Source organism: Dermacentor silvarum, chromosome 2 (assembly GCF_013339745.2).
Source record: "Dermacentor silvarum isolate Dsil-2018 chromosome 2, BIME_Dsil_1.4, whole genome shotgun sequence".
Lineage (NCBI taxonomy): Eukaryota > Metazoa > Arthropoda > Arachnida > Ixodida > Ixodidae > Dermacentor > Dermacentor silvarum.
Window position 1 is genome coordinate 97,432,004 of NC_051155.1, and position 12,997 is coordinate 97,445,000.

At 48.8% G+C, this 12,997-nt stretch overlaps 1 protein-coding gene across 1 annotated transcript in view; it reads right to left on the reverse strand.

The window, feature by feature from the left end:
- Positions 1-6,521, reverse strand: part of LOC119441628 (cytochrome P450 2J1) — a 78,799-nt gene extending 72,278 nt beyond the window's left edge. The window contains exon 1 of the mRNA XM_037706233.2: positions 6,107-6,521. The gene's annotated coding sequence lies outside the window, so the exon portion shown is untranslated. The remainder of the gene's footprint in view (positions 1-6,106) is intronic.
- Between the last annotated feature and the right edge of the window lie 6,476 nt (positions 6,522-12,997).

Here is a 12,997-nt window from a genome sequence, read left to right on the forward strand (position 1 = left end):
CCGGGCCCCCAACTTTCAGGGGCCCCTACTCGACCATTTGAAAAAAAAAGTTGCTGAGCGTGCTTGCTGCCCGTGTTGTCATCGAAAACCGATGGTCGGGGCAACTTCTTGACAGCCATCGCTTTCGTTTCGATGCGTTTGCATGAGGAGGCAGAGACTTGCGACACTCGCATTGAAGTACGGTATCTTCTAAAGAAGCTGTGCAAGCTGGAAACGGCATTCATGGCAACGTTGTGTCTTCAAATGTTGGAGCGGATCGACAAAGCGAAGGTTGCATTCCAGAAACCTGGTCTAGACCTGTCAACAGCTGTGCACTTGCAGAATCCATTAGACGGGTTCGTGAGACCTCTGCGACCACAATTCCAAGTTTTGAGGTAGGGGCAAAGGTACTCAGCGTAGATAAGAGCTGTCAGTGTGAACTGCACTCGATCCACTTTAACGAAGCTTGTAGCAGAACAGGATGGCAACAGGACATGTGGCAGCAGAAAATTGGAAATAGGGACGTTCAGTGTAATTATTGACAACTTAAGCAGAGCGTTACGGGCTCGGATATCTGCGTACACCAACCTCTGCCTAGAAATTTCAGTGCATTGCGCTTCTCAAGGAAGTTCATTGCGACGACGACTTGGTCAATCAAGCTAGTGGATTAGTGGAAACGTACAAGTGCGATCTCGAGTCAATATTTCTGCTGAAGTAGTCCAGTTATTTCACTACCTGGCGAGTTGACGTTGCCATGACAGAAGCGCGAGCGGTCTGCTCAAAATGTTAGAGCAAAAAGATATTGCATGCGTTTTTGCAAATGACTCCATTGCTATTAGCTTATACCCAACCATTCCTGCAACAAACTGCGACACTGACCGCTCTTTTTCATAAGTGTTGTTAATTAAAAATTGCTTGCGCTCCATCTCAGCGAGAGGAAGTTGAATTCCTTAGCCATCATGTCGATCGAAAGGGACCTGCTTAGAGATCTTTCTCTTGATAAAGCCATATGTAAATTTTCGACGTTGAATGGCAAGGCTGCAAGATGTCATTTGAAATGTTATATTAGTTCATGCTTTACCTTAGTGGTAGTATCTCTGACTTGCTTGTTTTTGGTCAATGAACAGCGTGAAGGAAGTCGTTCTTTGTTCCTATTTTGTCACGAGTTATGAAGTTTGAGTCCGACGTGATTGCTTTTCCTCTTCTTCTGGGGTTTTACGTGCCAGAACCAGTTCTGATTATGAGGCACGCCGTAGGGGAGGGACCCGATTAATTTTTACCACCTGGGGTTCTTTAACGTAGCACTACAACGCAAGAACACGAAGCGTTTTTGCATGTCGCCTCCATCGAAATGTGGCCGCCACGGCCGGAATTCGATCCTGCTATCTCGTGCTCAGCAGCGCAACGCCTTAGCTGACTGAGCCACCCCGGCGGGAATTTCCTCGTCGTATTGAATGTAAACCTTGATTAAACAGTGAAGTCATTGTACATGATTCGTATGGTCATTTCGATGTTCAAATATTGCAATTGTACATACGTTTTGTTGAATGTTACGCAATTATAACTTGAAGATTGAATGCCTAATAAAATGTTTGATGTTTTGAAGAATAAGCTCTTTTGTTTTTTGGTCCGTGATGCGTGCGTAATGCCAATGCGGCACTTCGACTAATTGTTAATTTCGGATGCACTGACGCTTTAAACATACCTACGTGCACGTCAGACAATAACCGTTAAATAATACTAGAAATCACACCAAGAAATTAGTTGTCCAAACCAATAAAGATTATGTATGTTTTATCACTCTATAACTAGCGCTGAAGTTAGAAGGGCCTTGAAAGACATGACCAGGGGGAAAGCTGCTGGAGAAGATGGAATAACAGTAGATTTAATCAAAGATGGAGGAGATATCATGCTTGAAAAGCATGCGGCCCTTTATACGCAATGCCTCACAACTTCATGTGTACCAGAGAGCTGGAAGAACACCAACATTATACTAATCCATAAGAAGGGAGACGTTAAAGAACTGAAGAATTATAGACCCATTAGCTTGCTTTCAGTATTGTATAAAATATTCACCAAAATAATTTCTAATAGAATCAGGGCAACACTTGACTTCAGCCAACCAAGAGAACAGGCTGGCTTCAGGAAGGGATATTCTACGATGGATCATATCCATGTCATAAATCAGATAATCGAGAAATCTGCGGAGTACAATCAACCTCTCTACATGGCTTTCATAGATTATGAAAAGGCATTTGATTCAGTAGAAATACCAGCAGTCATAGAGGCATTGCGTAATCAAGGAGTACAGGAGGCATACGTGAATATCTTAGCAAACATCTACAAGGATTCCACAGCTACCTTGGTTCTCCACAAGAAAAGTAGAAAGTTACCTATCAAGAAAAGGGTCAGGCTAGGAGACACAATCTCTCCAATGCTATACGCTGCATGCTTAGAAGAAGTATTCAAGCTCTTAGATTGGGAAGGCTTAGGAGTGAGGATCAACGGCGAATATCTCAGCAACCTTCGGTTTGCAGATGACATTGTCCTATTCAGCAACAATAGAGACGAATTACAGCAAATGATTGAGGACCTTAATCGAGAAAGTGTAAGAATTGGGTTGAAGATGAATATGCAGAAGACAAAGATAATGTTCAATAGCCTGGCAAGGGAACAAGAATTCAGGATCGCCAGTCAGCCTCTAGAGTCTGTAAAGGAGTACGTTTATCTAGGTCAATTACTCACAGGGGACCCTGATCACGAGAAAGAAATTTACAGAAGAATAAAATTGGGTTGGAGTGCATACGGCAGGCATTACCAAATCCTGACTGGGAGCTTACCACTGTCGTTGAAAAGAAAAGTGTACAATCATTGCATTCTACCGGTGCTAACATATGGGGCAGAAACTTGGAGGTTAACAAAGAAGCTCGAGAACAAGTTAAGGACCGCACAAAGAGCGATGGAACAAAAAATCTTATGACTAACGTTAAGAGACAGGAAGAGAGCGGTGTGGATCAGAGAACAAACGGGGATAGCCGATATTCTAGTTGACATTAAGCAGAAGAAATGGAGCTGGGCAGGCCATGTAATGCGTAGGATGGATAACCGGTGGACCATTAGGGTTACAGAATGGATACCAAGAGAAGGGAAGCGCAGTCGAGGTCGGCAGAAAACCAGATGGGATGATGAAGTTAGGAAATTTGCAGGCGCAAGCTGGAAGGCGCTAGCGCAAGACAGGGGTAATTGGAGATCGCAGGGAGAGGCCTTCGTCCTGCAGTGGACATAAAATATGGGCTGATGATGATGATGATGATGATGTTTTATCACTAATCGGTGAACGTAACATGCTGGCTTCGAAAAATTCAGCGTCCTAAACCAGTCATCATCATCATCATAATCATCATCATCATCATCGTCCTCATTAGGGGCCAAAGGGTGCGGCTAGCCCCGGGCCCTGACATTTCTTAATCCAGCACTGTTCACATCGCTCCTCGCCTCTATTGTTAACCATTTCTCTGTTGCCGATGTTGGTCTCTTTAATCTCGTTATGTTTTCATTACTAGCTTGTTGTTTTCCAATTTGTTCTAATTCCACCAAAATGCTTTTGATCAATAGACGTTTTCTTCTTCTTCTTCTTCTTCTAATCCTCCTTCTTGCTGGCAAAAAACCTAGGGGGGATCGCATCATGTAGAGGCACAAAAAAGACAGCACGGTGTCTTAAGAGACGACGACGAAAATGAGGAGGGCTATAGGCTCGAGTAGCAACGATTTATCTACATCAATCGCCACCATGTCTAGCCACCCCCCCCCCCCCATCATGGTTGACCGGCCGATATTGGCCAGACGTCTTCCCTTTAAACAACGTCTGCCTCCATCCGCAAATAAATTAAGGACATTCCCTTCATGCACTTTGCAATGGCTATCGCCTTCTGTTGCTCAAAACAAGGAAGCGGGTTCTACTCCCAAGCGCTGCAGCACGAGGCAGGGCCTCCGTTTTCGCACGTAATTACGGCTGCATATCCTTTTCCATGCTCATATTCACGCGCGTCCGTGTATATCACGTCCTGCCTGCCTTCCAGTCTTTTCTGCACAGCCTCAGCCCTGTCCCTTCACTTGCCCTCGTGATGTACCAGGCGCATATTCTTGATCAACGGGAGTATTCTCAGCTTCTCCCTGACTCGCGGATGGTACCTTGCCTGTCTGCTTGGAACATTCCTGGGGCTCGAACCCCAGCCACTCCAGGATCCTTCTACCAGCCTGATTGCGCAGCAGTCAGTTACATTGCGATACTGTCGCCGCTTCAATGATCTGACGGGATCATTCTAACGATGCCTGGCAACTGTATTGCGTTTAGCATTGGGTCAATAAAGCGACATAAGATGTTGCCACCTTCGAATCAAGTATGCATGAGGCGTGTACAGCCAGCAGGAGTTATTTCTCACACTTCCGTATGCAACACGCAGGCAGCCATCTAGCGCCGCCGCCGCGAAGCCTGTGCGTGGCCTCCGAAATGCATGGCGCGCCGGTGCTTGCGAACGCTGAGAATGGTTCCCTCGTATGCCGCACACTCGGTGGCACAAACTCAGGGATCGAAGTTGGCGAGAGGGTCATTCAAGAGCAGGACATATCCAGGGAATTCATGGCCCAGCTCGCTAAAGCGTCGGCCGTGCAAGGCCTTCATTTGAATGCGGCACATTGCAGTTGTGGCGCAGCCTGCTTAACCGTCGGGTTGACGTCCTTGAGGAACCCTTGTTGCGTGGGTTAGATTCCGCTCAGCATCGGAGAAATTTAGCGCACATTACCAGTGGCCACGTACTTAGCTGCCCAAGTAGGCAGGCGTCCAAGACGTTCATTGAAGAGTGACACACACCTGCCGGCACATACCCAGTTACCGAAGCTGGCAACGTGATGGTGATGTTGATGTATGGAGTTTCGCGGCGCAAGGGGGGGCCAATGACGGCCAATCAACGTCAAGAAGTGGTGTGGTTATAGTCGATGGTGCGATTAATCAAAAGCTGGTATTTGTGACATGGCTGTACAGCGATGTGGCATCAAGGAGGTCCATTGAAGACTAGCACGGTCTGAGTAGCACATATCCAGTGTTACAAAGCGGCGTCAAAGTGTTGCTTCGCAGAGCGGTACCTACCCAGTCCCGCATATTCAGTGACCCATGCCGGTGCGAAACAGGTTCGTTGAAAAGCGGCACCTATGTACAAATGCCCACATACACAGCGACTCGACTTGGTCCGATGGTTGGTTTAGAACTCTGATACCTCGGCGCGGCAGCCTGATGCGCTACCCATTCGACCATGGACTACCCAAGGAATTAAGCAGGTAAGCGGGAAAATGGTTTGATACAAACCCCATACAGAGATCCAAACATACATACATACGAGGCGAACATTTTTAAGCTTACCCAATTTTTTAATGATCGCCTGCTGCAGATAAATTCTACTACTCATTAAGCTGGAATATTCATTGAGACGGACTTTACTTGCTCCAGAAATCGAGCCACATAATCAACTAACTAACAAAAATTCACTAATTAACTTCGTAAATATTTACGGTATGGCACATATTGCAATTGTGAATTGTAGCCGGTGAGTTCGCAAGGCGTGTCATGTTGGAATGAACATCTAGCATGACTCCAGTTTGGTGACATGTTCCATCAAGCCCACCGGGAATATGCACTGTTGTTCCACTCATTTCTTCATCAAAACTCCCTTTTATACATTGAAACGGAAAAGCAACTGGAACGCCAAGGTATTTTCTCGCACATTTTTGAAAATAATACATCAATATTGGTGTCATTCTCGAGATTCATTTTAATTGGATAAACTTTCGCAATCTCACCCGCTACAATTGGTAAATTGCAATACGTCCGTTAAGGTAGTTAATTAAGAAGTGAAATGGTGAATGTTCCTTAATTATTTTAAAGTGTGTTTCGAGTTCTCGTGCTGTTTCTCGCGCTCTTCGAATAATCCAGCTCAACGACAAGAACTACGCTGTCTGCCACAGGTGATTTTTTAAAATTTTGGAAGACATAAATAATTATGCCTTGCCTCCGGAAACTGCGCGAAGTAGCCTAAGAATGATAGCGCATTTAAATTCGTATACGGCACCTCACCTGCAAGTCAGTGTATCCAGGCGTCCCGCTAGGTCGTCTGGAAGCACTGCGCAAGAAGGCTCCGCCAGGCAATGGAGTTACCCTGGACGCAACAGAAGCGGCAATACCACGGCAAGAGTATGCGTTTTTTCTCGATGCTTCAATCAATAATTGTTCGCGCCAACATCGCACGAGAGGAGCTGGAGACGTTACTTGCTTCTTAAAATGCCAAGGTTACGCCTCAGAGCTAATGACAAACATGTTGAGAGAATCGTCCAGTGACAAATACGGCAGGGCTATAGCGCTCGATACAAGCTAGAGCGCGTTATCCTTTGGCAAAGTGGTTCCACGTTGTAGCTCATACTGAGCGCGATAGTACATCTCCATACCGCCGCTTCAAAACACTCTTTCTATATCTGGAGTTTTTTCAACAGCAGCGGCTCAGACAATGGCTCAGGACGTTGCCCACGTTTCGACGGACGCTTCCACTCTGTCTTCTCTGCCCCCTCATGCTAGTGTCGCTCAATGAAGTCTTTGACGTTTTTGTCAACAAATAATTAGGAAAACTAGTTTTATTCATTTTTTGTAGATCTCCGTCGATATTTTTTTTCGATCGGGTAGATTCGATCGGGTAGCTTCTCTTCTCGCATGGTCCTCACACGCCATCTTCCTTCCCTCCCCCTCCCCGTGGACAAGCCTATCGACTATATTCGGAAACTTATCCTCGCCTGTAGCCACGTCCCCTTATCTTTGCCTGTCTGAAGTGTCTCCTGGCATTGACCTCTTCCTTGGGCGAAATATTCATAGGCATCGACGCTCCGGTTTTTACGGAGGTTTCCAACAGCGCATTGGTTGTAGCACATTCGCAGTATATAATTGCTTCCATCTCAAAACTACGGGCTGTGGCTCGTCACTAGGTGATAAAGTGCAGAAATTCGCCAGATCTGATGCCGCGTGTTAAGCAATTCACCCTGATACAGTTGTAGCATACAGTCGAGCGCCTGTACAACGGATGCCTCTACAACGAAATGACCTGTATAACGAAATGGCCTGTATTATGAAGGACTTGTGGGTGAGGAAAAACGTGACGCTTTGGTGCCTGGTGTCCACAAATTATATTTTAACAGGGCCCGCTCAATCAGGCGGGAGCGGGAGAGACAGAGAGAGAAACAACTTTATTTAAATTAAGATCCTGCTTGGTCACTGTGGGTGGAGCCCCTCTTCCAGGGCCCTACTGGCTATTGCGGCGCGCCGGGCCTGGTCGAGGCTCGCCAATTGGCTTCCCAAGTCCAGTTCGGAGAGTCGCGCCTCCCACGACCAATTGGTAAGTGTATCGTCAAGTAGCGGCAAGACGGCGTCTGCCGGACGCTGCGTGCATTGGTAAGTGATGTGTTCTAGTATCGGGGTGGAATCGCACCATGGACATCTGTCGCTGTGTTTGTTAGGAAAATATTTGTGCAGTCTATGTAAATGTGGGTAGGTGTTTGTCTGTATTCGGCGCCAGTCCCTCGTCTATCGCCTGTTTAGCTTGGGGTGAGGTGGAGCTTTGGTTCGTCTTCCTAGTCGTTTTGCCTCAAGTATGTCTCTCGGTGTGCTGCGAGCTGTCGGAGAGGCATCCGTTCGAGCGGTATGTATCGTGGCTCGGCCTGTTATACCTCGAGCCAGACAATCCGCCCGATTGTTGCCTTCCACTCCGGTGTGCGCGGGACACCAGGTTATCCCGTGGTCCATTTGGAGGCTTGGTCCTAGTATGCGAAGGACCCCGGCCGGTAGAACTCCCCGAAGGAAGAGCCGGCAGGCGTCTTGCGAGTCTGTGAGTATATAAGCCGACTGGCTCTTGGCCTCAGCGTCTCGGATGGCTAGGGCTATGGCCGCGGATTCCGCCGTGGCACTCGAAGTCGTGCGTACCGACACTGCTATGATCGGTCTCCCCCGGTTTGTCGCGACAGCCACATAAGTAGGAGTCGCTGTCTCACCTCTGGGGTATAAGCCCGCGTCAGTAAAGTATGTGTCTGCGTCCTCCTGCCTTTTGCACAGGATGGCTGCTCGGGCTTGCCGCCATTTCACGTGGAAGTGAGGGTTCATGTGACGTGGGATGGGGTTCACATGGATTCTTGTTCGTAGATCAGGTGGCATAAGTATAGTCTCGTCTCCGCAGAACTGTGGCGCTAGAGGGTATCGTAGTCGTGTTAGCACGGAGCGCCATGGGGTGTTGCATTTAGTCTTTCTCGCTGGGCCATGAGTGTGGCCGCGGCGAGTTCTTCGTATGTGTTCATCATGCCCAGCTCGCTTAGACGGTCAGTGCTCGTGTTTTCGGGCAGGCTGAGTGCCGCCTTGCAGGCAATCCGGAGCAGTCGATTTGCTTGGTCGATGTCAGTTTGTCGGGCCGCTTGGAAAGGAAGAGCGTAAGTGATTCTGGTTATGACGAAGGCCTGTACTAATTTCATGGTGTCTGTCTCCGTCATTCCCTCTCTGCTACGTGCTATTCTGTTAATGAGGCTAGTAACACTGCGAACCGTGCGCTTGAGTTTGGACAGGGCGATGCCGGTACTGCCCGTTTCCTGTATGTGCATTCCGAGCACTCGTAGCTGCTGGATTTTTCGGATGGGTTCTCCGTCTAGAAGTAGTTGTAACGGCGGAGCTCTGTTGGTTTGGGTTCTTGGTGGTCGAATATGTATGTATTCTGGTTTGCTCGGTGCGCATTTCATGCCGGCACGTTTTGTGTATGATTCGACCGTGTCTAAGGCTTGCTGAAGTGTGTTTTGTCTGTCCCCATATGAGCCTTTGGTCGCCCAGAGCGTAATGTCGTCGGCGTAAATTGCCACGCCGAGGTCTTCGTCTTCCTGTAACTACAGGGCGAGCTTGCGCATTCCAATATTGAATAGGAGCGGAGACAAAATTGCACCCTGAGGAGTGCCGCGGCCCGGCAGTTCATATGGGAGTGACCGTCACGCTCCGAGCGCAATTGTTGCATTGCGGTCACGCAGAAAGTCCTGAATGCAATGAAATGTTCTTTCTCCGCATCCGACGTCCTCAAGGCCTTCTAGTATTGCGGAGTGAGATATGGTGTCAAAGGCCTTTTGAACGTCAAGGGTGAGCAGGATTCTGTCTAGGCTGCCCGGGGGAGGGCTGAGGACCTCGTCTTTTAGCATGAGGAAGACTTCCTGTGCAGAGACTCCCTTGTGAAAGCTGAACATCGAGTCGGGAAGAAAGCTGTTACGCTCGAGGTGATTCTCCAGCCGGGTGTGCACGACTCTTTCAAAGAGCTTGCCCATGTGGCAGCGGGACCAAGCGCCGCTGGCGTTCTATCTTGCAAACGCCGATTCCATCGCTCGCACACCGTCAGTGTACTAGGCTTGTCGTCGTCATCTTTTTGGTTGGATCACTGTGGGACGTAATAGCCCAGGCAGCACAACCAGGCTGGCCCCAGCACGACATTATCACGGCAAACACCGGCACAAATATAGGCCCGATACCGGCAGCGCTACCCGCGTCAGGAATGGCCCAGTGTGGCCATGCCACTAAAGGGCCTATTTCGGCCATCGAGTGGCAGTGCCAATACAGGCAGATAGCCGTCTCTGCCGTTAATTGTCATTCTAGTGTCCCACCTTGCCTACTGGCAGCGCCGTTATTGGTCAATAGCCGGCTCTGCCGCTTTTATTCGATATATTGTCCCGTATTACCCACTGGCATTGCCATATTGTGATGTGTGTGGGCGATGCCGTAATTTCCTACGATTTTAAATTTCGCAAAAATTGCACGGTAGCTTGATGCAACATGCAATGATCTACTATAAAATCACCAAATAATGATACATAATTTCTTTATTGGTCTTAAAATATGTTGATAGAGATTGTCGCTCGTATCCCCAATCCTGCCGGCCATATACGAAAGCTTTGTTTATGACGCTACGGGGGGTTGAGGCTGGGCTCGCAAAAGGTGCACTTGAAGATGCTGAACGGGTTGAGCCGCTTCGGCGTAACGCCGCCTTCTGCTATTAGCACAGTCGACGGCGCCTGGCAGCCACATTCTTATGAAGTCTTGCGCTTGATTGATGTCGATCTCTGCGTCTCTCAGGCACCATCTGCATACAATACATATACCTATATCATCCCAACACTGTCTGCTGTGCATAATATAAGCAAGAGGCCCAAAACTGAGAAATTAAATGCGTATCACCTGTTCCCACTCTGCATAGCCGCATGTTAAACAGTCTCTTGCTTTTATTTCCATGCAGGCTGTATGACAGTTGGAACTGCATGGCCCATGATGGCGTTCACTATATTGAAGCAACCTCCCACACACATGATTCCTCCATTCAAACAAATTGTTGAAGCTGAAAAAAAAAGAAGCAGAAATACGCAAAAATTAGGTAGGAAATGCCGCTGCATCAAAATATGCGATTTTTGTTCTATCTAGCCAATTATGATGAATTGTGCCTTCATTACAAGACTTCTCGTAAGTGCTTGTGGGTAGCTGTACTTAGCCTTTGGGAATGCGTAAGCTTTTAGAACAAAGGTAGCAAAGAAAGGGTACATTACTTCATGATAAACAGCTAAACAAGCTATAATACAACAGACTATAGTTTTGCAGGAAGTCCTGAACACTAGTCAGCTCGCAGAATATAGTTCCTCAGTAAAGAATTACGATAATCCAACTTTGGTCTTCTTCAGTGTGCCAGCCGAAATGTGCCGTGTTGCGTTTTCAGACAGTGCGTTTCAGCTGACGCTGAAACGGTGCAGCACCGTCTACGTACGTAGTAAAAAGTGCCCGCACATTATCTCTGTAAAAAAATAAAATACACGTATTAGGCAATGCACTTAGTTGAAACACTATACTTGAGAATGAAAATAAGACAATTGCACTTACCTAGCTCTAATTGAGTTTATTTCGAAGTAAATGCAGTTTTCCGTCGTTTGGCTAGTTGTTCATGTTTCACCCGATAACAGTGTGGAACCAAGCTTGTAGTGGCGAAGGTCAAGCCGCTGGTACTGAACACGCTGCTGGACAAGTTGATGCATGCTTCGCCAGCAAAACATGGTGCAAGCATTGTGGGCCACGACAGCTCAGAAGCAGGAGCAGAATGTGTACGGGTCCCTACTCCTCCGAGAGACCGCGAGTCGCCACGTTTTTTTGGCAGAGGGCGAGGTCCGCGCAGGGAGCAACAAATTTGACAGGGCATTATTCACGCTTCTTTGTGCACCCATTCGGTTCTGATTAGCAACGCAGGCTCGGCTGTGCGCATAATAGACCATGCATACCTTGGACACTGCAAAGCGAGGGGACGCAGGGAACACGTGGTGAGAGTGAAACGCATTCTTGGTGTTTTGAAGTCACATCGCCCGATAGTAGTGAAAAACGACACGCGCACGTTTTTTTATTCTTTTATTTATTTATTTTATTGCGATAGCAATTATATGGACACTCCAAAGCAGATTTCTGCCGTCGGCGTCGCCGTCGCCGTCGCCGTGAGGTTCCGTATGACGTCAATGGAGATGAAATCGTGGCCGCGGTCGGTAAGTGGTTCTTGAGGGAAAGGGAAAGGTTGGCGCTATCTTCTGCAGCCTGGCCGCGCGATATATAAGTGGTTCTTGAGTGAAAGGGAAAGGTTGGCGCTATCTTCTGCAGCCCTTGAGGGAGCACGGCTCAGCGCCGATGATAAGTGGTTCTTGAGGGAAAGGGAAAGGTTGACGCTATCTTCTGCAGCCCTTGAGGGAGCACGGCTCAGCGCCAACGGGGAGGGGTAAGTGGGAGCGAAAGAAGGGATAGAGTGGAGTCGCCATGGGTGGGCGAAGCAAAACCGGCAGGCATAGGCGGCACGTATCAGGCCGAGATGGAAGGCCTTGGTGTGCTGCAGAGTCTGCAGGGGTGTTGTGCCAGGCCGGTCAGGCCCGGGGTGGGATGGGAGGCCGTGAGGCCTTCCTGCTTGTAGAAATGTCCTTAGAGGCGTGCGGAGAGCCCTGACGAGTCAAGGAACTCCACGACGCCTCGAAGTGCAGAAAGGTGGTGTCGGCCGGGGAAGAGGAGATCTTCGTCCTTGCCAGAGGGGAGGCCCAGGCGGCGGAACTCCTGCAGGAGTGGGCCCCGCTGCTGGAGGTACGCCGGGCAGGCCAGCAGGAGATGTTCGATCGTCTCCGGCTCCCCGCAGGAGCTGCAGGCCGGGGACGTCGCTCGTCCCAGTCGGTAGCTGCGTGCTGCCGTCCAGCTGCAGCCGATGGTCAGCGCCGCGCGCCGAACGCTGTATGTGCGAGTCGGCCGCGCGCCGCCGAACGCTGTATGTGCGAGTGAAAGGGCGCGAGGGACGCGCTCTTTCACGGGGAGTGAACGCACGGCGGAGAACAAACGCGCGTTCTGCGCCGTGCTTCCTTAAGGGCTGCAGAAGTAGGCGTCTCTTTCTTCCTTTACAATCACCATATATGTAGAGCAAACGCGCCTTCTTCCGATGCGCGAGAGGCCGTGGGGGAGGGGGGGAAGGGGGAGGGAAGGGAGGCGACGTTTAGCTGCGGCACCAAGTGCCTATTTATATCAGAGGCTCCGGCAACAGTCACCAACGCCGCACGCATTTTGAGCGAACGCGGGCAAAATGCCGACGGCGTCGACAACAGTTCGGCGCGTTGCCGGTGCTGCTGCATGTCCAAGTTTATACAGCTGATAAAGCTAATATCATTACTCCGTATATCTCTCTACAAATTTGCTATCGCAATTGATGCTTCACCTTTCAGGTGAAACTGCGACAACTTTTTATAACTGAAATGTAAAACATGACAAATGGACCTGTAGAACAACACAAAGGGCCCGATCAAGGAATGTTTTCATTGTTATTTTTTTGCGCTCATTATCCCAGGAGAATGGTAGAGCAAGACAACGTGTGCGCAAAGGGGTAGTCCGGCGCACAGCATCACTTGCTAAGAT